This window comes from Hyperolius riggenbachi, chromosome 10, assembly GCF_040937935.1.
Source record: "Hyperolius riggenbachi isolate aHypRig1 chromosome 10, aHypRig1.pri, whole genome shotgun sequence".
Taxonomy (NCBI): domain Eukaryota; kingdom Metazoa; phylum Chordata; class Amphibia; order Anura; family Hyperoliidae; genus Hyperolius; species Hyperolius riggenbachi.
In genome coordinates, this window is record NC_090655.1 from 279,193,024 (window position 1) to 279,207,604 (window position 14,581).

Here is a 14,581-nt window from a genome sequence, read left to right on the forward strand (position 1 = left end):
TCACCTTTATTGCTACAGAAGACTTGGCCCTACCACTAAATTACATAATGCCCTTTTACCACAGAGCCACGGCAGCACCAAACTATTCTGACTTCCACAATGATGATAAATGTTGGGTGTGATATCTCTTTCCTATAAATATTGCTACAAATAAACTTTACATTTCTAAGCCCAATTCTTAAAGCAGTAGTATGCCAGGGAAACACACACACTACACACACACACACACACACACACACACACACACACACACACACACACACACACACACACACACACACTACACACTACACACACACACACTACACACACATACACACACACACACACACACACACACACACACCATACACACACACACACACACACCATACACACACACACACCATACACACACACACCATACACACACACACACACACACACACACGGTATACAGATCCCTTGCTAACTGAGATGATATGTTCTGGGGGTGTCGCCCCCCCCCCCCCCCCCCTTTGCACACCTGGGCGGAGCAACAAACAGCTAATCAAATTTCACCTATTCATGTCAATGGAAAAAAATGGCTGCCATTCTCACAGTAATCAAGCCAGAAGAGTCCCCACACTTTATTCAAAAAACACACTAAATTGTCTGTCGAGCAAACAGGATTATATATCCACAGTTCCCATTCAGGGGAATAATAATCAAATCATAAGCAAAAAAGAGAAAGAATCCCCTATGAGTGGGTTCTGGTATGTACAAGTCAAACCAAAGACTGTTTGTATCAAAGTATTCAATCAGATTTTATTGGCAATCAATTCACATAATAAAAACATTAAAATACTAAAAAAAAAAACATCATCCCTATAATAAGAGATCTCTGGATATGAATTCATAATATAATATAATACAATCTGTAGTACAATTGTCCTGGGCAAAAAATGAAACCGTGCAAAAAACAACAAACAAGGAGACTGATAACAGCCAATAATATACAGTGTGCAAGAGCTACATTACAGCAATATTAGTGCATAAGCGGTCGGATAGTGGACTGCACCCCACACCCAGCAATACCGGGATATGTGCCGCAGTCAACACCTCACCCCCAGTGCCAACCCCAAAACTCACAATTACATATATCATAATCATAAAAAGTGCTTATGTGCATAAATAACTAAAGTGCAGGATGCAAGGCTGAGTCCATTGCCCAGGGTATTACCTTAAATACACTACAAGGTCCAGAGTGGGGGATGCCGCCCTACGCGCTCGCAGATTACCCTCTGCTTCAATCGAGGCTAAAGTTTGTTGTGAGCTGAATTGCTTAAAGAAAATCTGAACTGAAAATTAAAAGTCAAATAAGCACACACAAGTCATACTTACCTTCCATGTAGTCTACTCCTCAGTGTCTTTCTCCTGTCCTGCGTCCTGTTTGTTCACTGTGATCAAGGGAATTTTCCGTCCTCCATTTTGAAAATGGCCATTATCCCATAACAGCTTTCTGGTCAGCACACAGTTAAACTGTAACATCGCCCACTTGAGCCATAGGGAAACATGGACATTACCTGGTACATCTGTTTTCCTCTCAGCTGTAACTGACAGCAACTGATATTTTACTGACAGCAACTGATATATTTCAGATCTGACAAAATATTGTCAGAACTGGAAGGGATTATTGTCAGAAGAAAATGGTGAGCTTTTGAGAGGAACTGATGGCAAGGTAACTATGTAATGTTCATTTGAAGTTACCTCATGTGTTTATTTAAAATATTTTTACTCAGTACAGGTTCTCTTTAAGTACGGAGGTGTTTGGGGCGGGGAATTCCTATTCCAGCGTACGTGGCCACGTACTAGACACACGCCCACCGCCGCTAACCAATAGCGGCGCCGGCGTCGTCCTGTTCCTATGGAGATGTGAGGGGATACGCGGTGGGCGTGGCGTCAACCATCTCGTCATCCACGCAGCCAGTCAGGCGCATCAGGTTGACGTTGCGTATCACGCGACCCTACAGGTCGCATAAACAATAAATGCATGCGTTCCAAGTGCGGCCATCCGGCCAACCAGACGCACTAAAGCTACGTCATCGGGATGCGACCCTACGGTCGCATAAATACTAAAAGCGTATCACAGCTATCCTACACCTTGCGTTCCAAAGCCACCAAACCAACCCCAGCAAGCCCCCCCCCCCCCCCCCCCTCTATCTACAAAATTATCAATATCATAATAATCAAACTACATACAGTTGATCTCTGTAACATAGTAAAATAAGTTTAACAATAACATTTTAATTATAACATAGTATTCATTCCCAAAGTATTTGGATCACACAGACACGTTTCTACTGTAGTGCTGCACTCTAGTGGCGGAGGGGGTAATTCCAACAAGATACCTATAGAAGTTCATAAAGATATTGTGACATTAGTCACAGTGACACTGGTTTGCCGTGGGTGTGTCTTCTGTTGATCACACAATTATGATCTGATATGTGGACCTTTTAAGTATTCCACCTTTTCTAGATTTCTCACTCTATAATGCATGTGGTATAGATGGGGTCGGTTGGTGAGTAGCGGACCCCCAAAGTTTGATTCTAAACCTAATTTCCATCTGGTGTAAAAATATATAATGTATATTGATACTAGTTGACTAATGTCACAATATCTTTATGAACTTCTATAGGTATCTTGTTGGAATTACCCCCTCCGCCACTAGAGTGCAGCACTACAGTAGAAACGTGTCTGTGTGATCCAAATACTTTGGGAATGAATACTATGTTATAATTAAAATGTTATTGTTAAACTTATTTTACTATGTTACAGAGATCAACTGTATGTAGTTTGATTATTATGATATTGATAATTTTGTAGATAGAGGGGGGGGGGGGGGCTTGCTGGGGTTGGTTTGGTGGCTTTGGAACGCAAGGTGTAGGATAGCTGTGATACGCTTTTAGTATTTATGCGACCGTAGGGTCGCATCCCGATGACGTAGCTTTAGTGCGTCTGGTTGGCCGGATGGCCGCACTTGGAACGCATGCATTTATTGTTTATGCGACCTGTAGGGTCGCGTGATACGCAACGTCAACCTGATGCGCCTGACTGGCTGCGTGGATGACGAGATGGTTGACGCCACGCCCACCGCGTATCCCCTCACATCTCCATAGGAACAGGACGACGCCGGCGCCGCTTTTGGTTAGCGGCGGTGGGCGTGTGTCTAGTACGTGGCCACGTACGCTGGAATAGGAATTCCCCGCCCCAAACCCCTCCGTACTTAAGCAATTCAGCTCACAACAAACTTTAGCCTCGATTGAAGCAGAGGGTAATCTGCGAGCGCGTAGGGCGGCATCCCCCACTCTGGACCTTGTAGTGTATTTAAGGTAATACCCTGGGCAATGGACTCAGCCTTGCATCCTGCACTTTAGTTATTTATGCACATAAGCACTTTTTATGATTATGATATATGTAATTGTGAGTTTTGGGGTTGGCACTGGGGGTGAGGTGTTGACTGCGGCACATATCCCGGTATTGCTGGGTGTGGGGTGCAGTCCACTATCCGACCGCTTATGCACTAATATTGCTGTAATGTAGCTCTTGCACACTGTATATTATTGGCTGTTATCAGTCTCCTTGTTTGTTGTTTTTTGCACGGTTTCATTTTTTGCCCAGGACAATTGTACTACAGATTGTATTATATTATATTATGAATTCATATCCAGAGATCTCTTATTATAGGGATAATGGTTTTTTTTTAGTATTTTAATGTTTTTATTATGTGAATTGATTGCCAATAAAATCTGATTGAATACTTTGATACAAACGGTCTTTGGTTTGACTTCTACATACCAGAACCCACTCTTAGGGGATTCTTTCTCTTTTTTGCTTATGAGTCCCCACACTTGGCACAGTTGGTCACTCGGTGACCGAGGTTACAAATCCAGGAAAAGTGGGCGGAGCATAAAACAGCCAGTCAAATTTCAGCCATTCATTTTTAATGGGAAAATGTAAACTGCAGCCATTCTTAGACTGTTAATCACAGGGTTCTCAAACTTGGCACACTTGGTCACTGGGTGACTGGGATTAATATTTAGAAAGTGGGTGGAGCCTACAACAGCCAATCAAAACCCACCTATTGATTTTTGAAGGGTAATATTTACATTGCTACCATTCTTACACTATTAATGGCAGAGGCCTTAAACCTGATACAGTCAGTCATTGACTGGGGTCCAAATTCACTAAAGGGGGTGGAGCTACAAACAGCCAATCGGATTTGTTAGATTGATTTCAGCCATTCTGTTATTGGCAGGATTCTCAAACTTGACACAGTTGGTCACTGGATGACTAAGATTAATATTCAGGAAAGTGGGTGGAGCCTACAACAGCCAATCAGAATTCACCTATTGATTTTCAAGGGGAATAATTACATTGCTGCCATTCCTACACTCTTAATGGCAGAGGCCTAATATCTGGTACAGTCAGTCACTGGGAGACTGGGGATTAAATTCTGAAAAGGGGGCGGGCTACAAACAGCCAGTTAGATTTGTTTAATTTCAATGGAAAAATTCAACTTATTGATGCCAAAGACTCCAAAGCTCATAAACTTGGTCATTGAGTGACTGTATGTCAAGGTTACAAACAGTTGGCGGTGCCAAAAACAACTAACTTTTTACATGGGAAAATATAAATTGCAGCCGTTCTTACACTGTTAATGGCAGGGTTCTCAAACTTTGCACAGTTGGTCACTGGGTGACTGGGATTAATATTCAGAAAAGTAGGTGGAGCCTACAACTGCCAATCAAAATTCACCTTTTGATTTTCAAAGGGAATATTGAAACTGCTGCCATTCTTACACTGTTAATGGCAGAGGCCTCAAACCTGCTACAGTCGGTCATTAAGTGACTGGGGTTCAAATTCACTAAAGGGGCGGAGACACAAACAGCCAATCAGATTTCCTTACTGGATAAACTGCTTCCATTTACACAATTTTGATGCCAGGAACCCAAAAGCTCACAAACTTGGTCATTGAGTGACTGTGTGTCCAGGTTACAAAAACTGGGTGGAGTCAAAAACAGATTTTCCTGGGAAATTGTAAACTGCAGCCCTTCTTCACTGTTAATGGCAGGGTCCTCAAACTTTGCACATTTGGTTACTGGGTGACTGGGATTAATATTCAGAAAAGTGGGTGAAGCCTAAAAAGCCAATCAATATTCACCTGTTAATTTTCAAGGGTAATATGAAAATTGCTGCCATTCTTGCACTGTTAATGGCACAAGCCTCAAGCTTGGTACAGTTGGTCATTGGGTCACTAGGGTTCAAAAATCAAGAAAAGGGCGGAGCCACAAACAGCCAATCAGATTTGTTTTTATTGATGCCAAGGACCCAAAAGCTCATAAGCTTGATCGTTGAGCGACTGTGTGTCCAGGTTACAAAAAGTGGGCAGAGTCTAAAACAAATTTCACTGGGAAAATATAAACTGCAGCCATTCTTAGAGGGTTCTCAAACTTTGCCCAGATGGTCACTGGGTGACTGAGATTAATATTCAAGGAAGTGGGTGGAGCCTATTATAATAGCCAATCAAAATTCACCTGATTTTCAAGGGGAATATTAAAATTGCTGCCACTTTTACACTGTTAATAGCAGATGCCTCAAACCCGCTACAGTTAGGTGACTGGGGTTGACATGGTGGAGAGGGGCGGAGTCACAAACCGCCAATCTGATTTGTTTACTTTCTATGGGAATATACATAGTATTGATGCCAAGGCTCACAAACTTGGTCACTGAGTGTTTGTGTGTTAGGGTTAGAAAAAGTGGGTGGTGCCAACACCAGTCAAATACGTACCCGGGCAACGCCGGGTCATCAGCTAGTAAGTAGATAAATACTTGATCTACTTACATAACACATGTATTGTTCTGTCCATGTTTTGATTCCAGTGAATATTATATAGTAAATGAAGAGAATTCTGTTGGGGGCCATGTCTTTTGCCCACAGTTTAGCCTAAACCTTGATGTAATTTCTGCCCTTTCCTTTTTTTCTTTTCTCCTCCAATCGCTGAGTCACCTCTGCCTTGCTTGTAAACACAAGTGAGCAGGGGATCGTGTTTCAGATAGGCAGCTAGGCAGTGAAATAAATGGAAGAGGAGGAATATATTATAGATAAAAAGAACCCCCAGCATGCAACTGTTTGGCACTGACTACTAAAGGGCCAGTGCTCCTCAAGTATGTGATAACTCCAAACCACAACAGCAGAAAAGGTTTTGAATGCAGGATTAGGATCTTTATCACTTAATACACTCAGACCAGTTGCTGTTGAAATTTGATTTTTATGTTGGCACACACCGCTTTAACAAGAACATGCTAAATATATTTGTGACTGCTTGCTAACAATGACATTAGAAGAAGCATAGAAAAACACACAGCACTAAAAGCAACCTGTGTGTAGTGTAGTGTGTGTGTGTATATGTGTGTGTGTGTGTGTGTTCCAATTCTGTAGTGAAGCTATTAGAAGCCCCCCAGTATTGCCTTGTTGTTCTCTGCACACAATGCCTTGATCTACTGTAGGTAACACACATACACAACCACATGATGCAAGAACATATCTGATTAATGTCAGCAGAACAGTCACTTATATCTGCTTGTGCTGTTTGAGTGAAAGTCCCAGAACTCCTGAAAGGAGGATGCAGCTATATTAGTCCGGCCACATTTGTCTTGGAGGTGTCAGAATCTCATATTAATGCAGAGAACTGATCATCCCCCTTGCCCAAATCGTATACAAAAGTTAAATGGTTTGCAGATAAATTGAGTGAATTTCAAGATCCGTGAGTACTGGCAAAATCAAAATTAGATTGTGTACTTTTCAATGTTATTATTGGAAGTGAGCTGTTTATCCCTACAAGGTTAAAAGTGAGATAGTATTAAAGAAATGTTGACATGTTATGCAGTATTGTTGTGTTAGTAAGTTTAACCATCTAGGTCAAGATATACACTGCTTAGCTAAGCCTATTTTATACGCAAGATGTTAATCACATAGTGTTCACACATATTTAATAAGCTGATCAATAAAATACACTTTATAATAGTTTGTATTAAACAGTAGGCCTTAAGCCTTTTGCCTGCTACTACCAATTATAACCACAGGGGACATCTCTTGTGCCTGCTACTACCACTTACAACCATAAGGGGCATCTAGATATCCTATCTAAAAATAAAGGGTGAGGTAATGTTATAAAAAGAAAATGACTTCATGTAAAATCCCCTACCCCGACGCCATATTGGAAAAATTACAATAAAAAGGCCTGGCAGGCTAGCACATTGGAGCATCAAGCCTGAAACTCTACTGAGATGATTGAGGCCTAGCAAGAGACTTACCTTCCATTGTGATTCTGAAACCCAAGAGAGGTAATATGCAATAATTCTTGGTGAATTCTTTGACAATTAGTCTATATAAACGTTAAAGACTTGTCTTTTTACACTTCAGCAGTTTTTTGAGTTTTTAGATAACTTTTTTCTATGCTATAAGTTTTACTTATTATAAGTTTTACTATTCAAATGCAAATGCAAGCTTAAGAAACGATTATCAAGCTTTGATGGATTAAGAGATATCTACTTTAAGTTCTTTATATAAGAATAGAACTTCATATATCAATTTTTAAGGATAAAGCTATATTGTGCGTACTATACACTGTTCAATCTCGAGACAACAATTATCGCTGAAGGATAAAAGCTACAGCAGAATATTTGCTATATTGAAATGGACTCTTTTAACTAAAGGAACTTTGAAAATGTATTTTTGGATGAAAATGTATTTTTTGAATGATTGACAACAACTGGAGAGATGTATATTCCTGTATATAAGCTTTATCAATTTTTTAATAACAAGATAATTTTATAAAATTCAACAGCTGAGTGTTGCGTATTTCTTTCAGAGGTAAAACTGTTAACCTATAAATATTCTGTTTATAGTGAGCACGCACCCACTTCTGTCTAATTTTGGTTATGACGCTTTAAAGGCTGGTCCTTTACTGAGTTGGTAATCATTTTAAGCAGATATCGATCAGATATTTGACAGAGGTGTCCTTGTAGTGTGGATGTCTGTTGTATAATTCCCGGTATTCCTGGATCTTGGTGATCAGCTCCTCCGGGGGAACGCAGCTTTTGCCACTCATCATCGCTTTTTGGGCTGCTTCAGCTGCAGCTACAAACAGGAAGTGCAGGCTGACCCGGAAACAGGAAGTGCAGGCTGACCCGGAAACAGGAAGTGCAGGCTGACCCGGAAACAGGAAGTGCAGGCTGACCCGGAAACAGGAAGTGCAGGCTGACCTGTAGAAACTTCCCATTTAAATACCCGCGGAAGAAAAAATGCAATTGCCTTATTGCGCGTTTTTGTGCGCGATTACCACTCTTCCTATACTTTCCATTATAGCAAAATCGCCTAGAAAATGGTACACGCACCGCATTGGTGAACGCACAGCGCACAAACTAATATGAACCTTCTCATAGACATTCATTGCACAAGCGTTTGGTGGGTGATTTTAAAAATTGCCCGCGCTTGAAAAAAGGCTGAAAACTCCTCTAGTGTGAATGAGCCCTCACAGAAGGTAATACACACTGGTGAGAAGCGCTATTCTTGTGCTGAGTGTGGGAAATGTTTTGGGTTCTAATCAGACCTTGTCACACATGAGAGATCTCACACTGGTGAGAAGCCCTATTCATGTGCTGAGTGTGGGAAATTGTTTGTATATAAATCAAACCTTGTCACACATGAGAGATCTCACGCTGGTAAGAGGCCCTATTCATGTGCTGAGTGTGGGAAATTGTATATAAATCAAACCTTGTCACACATGACAGATCTCATACTGGTGAGAAGCCCTATTCATGTGCTGAGTGTGGGAAATTGTTTGTATATAAATCAAACCTTGTCACACATGAGAGATCTCACGCTGGTAAGAGGCCCTATTCATGTGCTGAGTGTGGTAAATTGTATATAAATCAAACCTTGTCACACATGACAGATCTCACGCTGGTGAGAGGCCCTATTCATGTTCTGAGTGTGGGAAATATTTTTGCCATAAGTCACAGCTTATCCAACACTTGTGTTGAGTGCGGAAAATGTATTGGCTACAAATCTTACGATCCACTTTCTTTCTTTTATTTATTTATATTTTTTTTTTGCACAAGGAAGAATATTTACTCAGAATGCAGAAGATTATTTCATGCTACTCAGTGTATTGGTTTGTAAAGCGTTAAAGTCCCTGAACTGAGGTGACATGATGAAATAAATATTGGTATATATAGTACTAAGCCTAGTTAGGACTTGCCTTGTGTTCACTCACTTACTTTCCATTGCAGCGGTTAATAAACCAGGTGTTTTATCCATATAAATGAGGCAGGATCTGCAGTTGAATGCATGTAAATAAAAGCCAAAACGCTTTTATCTGGCTGGACCAACATTCCTGATAACACAACACATGAGTGCTGAAATTATCACTATTTGTTTTTGTTGGGAGCTGAATAAACCAGATTTTACATCACAATGATTTCTCTGCTTTGCATAATTGAAAGTCAGGATACAACCCTTTAAAGTAAACCTGAGATGGGAAAATGCAAAAAATGTTATACATAACTGGGGCTTCCTCCAACCCCATCCGCCTGGATCGCTCCCTCGCCGCCGTCCTCCACTGCCTGCAGCTACGAGAACAGGTCCTGTCACTGACATCATCGGAGCCAGCCTACACAGGAGAAGTGCGCCCTCTACGTATCTCTCCTGCGGCTGCTGGAGAGATATGCAAACAGCGCACTTCTCTTACGCTAGACTGGCTCTGACTGACAGAAGTGCGGGGACCCGGTTCTCGTAGCTGCGGGCAGCGGAGGACAGCGGCGTGGGAGCGATCCAGGCGGATGGGGCTGGAGGAAGCCTCAGGTATGTATAAAATCTTTTTTATTTTCATCTCTGATACACTTTAGTGTGAAAATATCAGTGTGAGACTCCAGGAAAGTTCTATATAACATTGTTATTTACCTGCTGTGAGCTGCAGATGTGGGGATATTAGAAGCTCCCATTCATCCAGACTAAACTGAGGACAGGAGATTTCCCTCTCTCTGTGTCTCTGTTGTACAGTCATACGAAACAGTATGTGAACCCCTCTTATTTATTATTTTTTCTTTTGACATTTTCTGTACGATTTGCTAAGCCTTTGAACCTGGTTTAACCACTTCATCTCCAAGGGTTTATCACCTTAAAAATCCAGAGCAGTTTTTACCTGTCAGCACTCCTTCCATTCATTCCTACCTGTCAGCACTCCTTCCATTTATATCTTTATTCCTACTTATCACAACAAAACTCTATATCTGTTGTTTTTTTGCCACCAATTCAGCTTTCTTTGGAGGGTACTTTTTGCAAAGAATTATTTTATTCTAAAGTGTTTTAACAGGAAGATTGTATTGAAAAAATGTATTGTTTCTCAGTTTGCAGCCATTATAGTTTTAAAATAATACATGCTACCATCATTAAAACCCACACATTTTATTTGCCCGTTTGTCCCGGATATTGCAACATTTCAAATTTTTCCCTAGTACAATGTATGGCGTCAATAATTTATTTGGAAATAAAGGTGCATTTTTTAAGTTTTGTGTCCATCCCTAATTACAAGCCCATAATTTATAAAGCAACAGTAATATACCCGCTTTATATACATATTTAAAAAGTTCAGTCCCTTAGGTAATTATTTATATATTTTCTTTTATTTGTTTAAAAAAAATAAATATATATATTAAAAAATTTTTTTATAAAAAAAAAAATTGGTAGGTAATGGGGAGTGTGGGAGGTCAGAGGTTCATTTTAAATGTAAAATTAAGGTGAAAATATGTATTTTATTGAAATAAAAATGTAGATGTAATTTTACTATTTGGCCACAAGATGTCTTGGTAGCTGACTTCCGTATGCGTAGTATTACTTTGCAAACAGGAAGCACTGTGTGGACGGTCTTTGTGAATGGCGGAGCCATCTCATAGACGCCTGCGGTCATTCACACAGGGACTTAAATCAATGAATCGGAACTGCGTTCCTATTCATTGATCTAGCGGCTAACGATCGGCGTCGGTAACGAGCGCGGGAGGTGAGTGGGATCGCGCATCGGGGAGGGACGTAGTAGCTACGCCCCTGCAAGCAGTTGTGGCATTGTGCAGTGATGTAGTTACTTGTCCCGGGGGAGGGGAAGTGGTTGAATTGAGAAAAAATGCAATAAATATAAAGTCAAAAAAATAAATGTAAGTATTGTCATCAATTTGTGAGAAACCCAGACTAACATTGGCTCCCGTGTCCGGACTTCCCTGGATGCTGAAAAGGTGTTTGACATGGTGGAGGGGGACTTTCTTCTCACCGTGTTATGCTGACTAGGCTCTGGCATTTATTACATTACATTTCCTAATTTGCAGAATAAAGTGCTTTAAAGAGAATCTGTACTGTCCGATTTGTACAATAAAAACATACCAATCAAATCACTGTGATCTCCAGGATTCCTCTTTGCCATTTCAGCAGCTCCCTGCCGCAATCCTCGCCAGTTTAGGCAGTATTTACAAACAAAAAAGATGGCCGCTAACCAGGAAGTGATGTATGTATATGTATATGTGTGTGTGTGTATATATATATATATATATATATATATATATATATATATATATATATCATGTTACCAGTGAATTATCTGCACTCCTGTCAGGGATTCTCACAGTTTCTCAGCATGACAAGCTGAAACAGAGAGCAGAGGCCTGTCTGTGCTAATAAACAAAGCACACACAGAGCCTGCAGGGGGCACGGAGGGGACATGCATAATTTCTCCTTATCACGGCAGAGGCAGCACGTTCCTCTCTGTATCGACAAAGCCTGACAAAGGAAAGAAGATTAGATATATTACAGAGACAGTGCAACTAGGAAAGGCTGCAGTAATCCAGAGCACATTACAACAGGTATAGGAACTTACAGGATTGAAGAAATAAGGCTGAAAATTTTGTTACAGAGTCTCTTTAAAAAGGTCTGGCATGTACACGTTGATCAGGTAAGTGCAGGGCATGCATTTTTCAGTCTGGCAGAGGCGGTGTAGGCCTGTGCTATTAACCATTCAATTGTAACATGTGTTTAGGGATGCGCAGCCTTTCCTCCCACCTTTCCTTAACTTTGTAACTATGTAACTGTCAGGTTAGCCGCTCCCAGCCCCTCTTCCTTAGTTTCCTGTTTGCATGATAAGTAGTAGCAGATTTGCATATGATTTGCATCTGAATTGAATGCAAAGTGTGCAGAAAATCTATTTAGGTGCTTCACACTGAGCTGGTGGTCATTTCAGATGCAGCCTTAGTGGTATGCGCTGGCGTTCCCCTCGCTGTTCAACCAAATGTAAGTTACACAGTTTTTTTGCTTAACTGCTCCCAAGGTTTTAAATTTAGGTTAGGTCACTTGCCCGGAGGTTTGCCTCACCGTGGCGCAAGTGTCTAGTATAATATACTTTGCATGCAAACCATATTGGAAGCTAAAGTTCCTCCTAGCTTAATAAATGTTAGCACTTGTCTTGGATGCAGGGCATGCATTTTTCAGTCTGGCAGAGGCGGTGTATGCCTGTGCGATTAACCATTCAATTGCAACATGTGTTTAGGGATGCCCAGCCTTTCCTCCCACCTTCCCTTAACAGTGTAAGGGTTAGGCCTGCTTCACACTGACAGACGAAACACTGCATTTACCCCACTGATCACAACCACAAAGAGCTTTAGTGATAACGTCAGGTGAGCAAATAATTATTTTTACTAGTTGACACCTCCAGAACATAAATGTTAGTCCTCTCAGCGGCAATATTTGTGTAGTGGTGACAGTCACCGTATTTGTGCGCTTGTTCGCTGTAGCAGGGGCCACATGGTAGGGATTGATATGGCCGTATGGGGATAGGGGCTTGGACCAGTACAACAGAGTAACCAAGCAGTTCAGGGTGACCCAAACCTCTCGGAATTTATAGAGGGATAAAAGAGCCTGAAAAGCTTGGTGTAATTTGCCTTCTTAAAACAGAAGAGGCGAAAAGAGATAATTTGCATATTCAGTGGTGGGGCATTGTGGGTAACTACAAATGTTCACTTATAGCTAAATTATTGCAAATTTCCTTCTGTTTTAAGAAGGCAAATCACACCAAGAACCCTTTTTAGAAATGATTCTATGAAGTGTAATTCTGAAGAATGACCGCTAGATGGCAGCAGAGAATTATATTTAATTACGTTTATGCTAATGTATTTTGTAGCCTTATGTTCACCACATAATTGTGTTCTGAATATCTCCCTGTGTACAGAGGTATAAAACTCCTATACATCTGCTAACTGCCCACACTACATGACTCTATATAGTAAGGGCAGATAGTACTATGTATAGATGCCTCCTGCCAGTCTACAAAATGGCGACCCCAGCCCCACATATGCATGTATGACGTCATGATGCCACGCCCACTGGCTGCCATTACCCAGAAGTCCCTGAGAGTGTGTGTGCTGTACACAGAGCCATGGCAGTTGCAGAGGTGCCCAATCATGAGATTCCATTGTTACAGGTAAGCCTGATTCATTTATCACCCGCACCTCAGCACCTTCTACTCCTGATGGGCATTATAGCACACCTGAAGTGACACCAATATGCAGGCTGACATATTTATATCCTTTTATACAATGCAAGCAGTGGCATAACTACAATTCATGAGGCCCCCAGCAAAACTTTAATGGAGCCTCTCAATATTCATTCACACCTCTTCCCTTGCCTCCCCTGGGGGCCCTTCACAGCCTGGGGGCCCATCTCACACGGGTCCTAAAACAAGTGTGGCCATCCTGATCTTCACACCCATAACAAGTGTAGCCACAAAACCCCTGATCTGTAGTGTAGTCCTCTGTGTCAGAAGAAGGGAAGGGTAGTAGTTGCCACGCCCCCCCCCCCCAGCTCTGGCCCCCTGTGATATCAGGTGCTGCTCCCCTCTAGTTATACCCTGATCTGTAGTATAGTCCCCTGTATGGGAGGGAGGGAAGTGTAGTAGTTGGCTCTGGGCTCCCTGTGATATCAGGTGCTGCTCCCCTCTAGTTATACCCTGATCTGTAGTATAGTCCCCTGTATGGGAGGAAGGGAAGGGTAGTAGTTGGCTCTGGGCCCCCCTGTGATATCAGGTGCTGCTCCACTCTAGTTATACCCTGATCTGTAGTATAGTCCCCTGTATGGGAGGAAGGGAAGGGTAGTAGTTGGCTCTGGGCTCCCTGTGATATCAGGTGCTGCTCCCCTCTAGTTATACCCTGATCTGTAGTATAGTCCCCTGTATGGGAGGAAGGGAAGGGTAGTAGTTGGCTCTGGGCCCCCCTGTGATATCAGGTGCTCCTCCCCTCTAGTTATACCCTGATCTGTAGTATAGTCCCCTGTATGGGAGGAAGGGAAGGGTAGTAGTTGGCTCTGGGCCCCCCTGTGATATCAGGTGCTCCTCCCCTCTAGTTATACCCTGATCTGTAGTATAGTCCCCTGTATGGGAGGAAGGGAAGGGTAGTAGTTGGCTCTGGGCTCCCCTGTGATATCAGGTGCTGCTTCCCTCTAGTTACACCTCTGAACAGTGCTGCT

The 14,581-nt window shown here is 41.9% G+C and overlaps 1 protein-coding gene across 1 annotated transcript in view; it reads left to right on the plus strand.

Annotated features, from left to right (window-relative positions):
• The first annotated feature begins 13,457 nt into the window (after window positions 1–13,457).
• Window positions 13,458–14,581, plus strand: part of LOC137535461 (zinc finger protein 271-like) — a 47,672-nt gene continuing 46,548 nt past the window's right edge. Inside the window, exon 1 of the mRNA XM_068257292.1 lies at window positions 13,458–13,541. The gene's annotated coding sequence lies outside the window, so the exon portion shown is untranslated. The remainder of the gene's footprint in view (window positions 13,542–14,581) is intronic.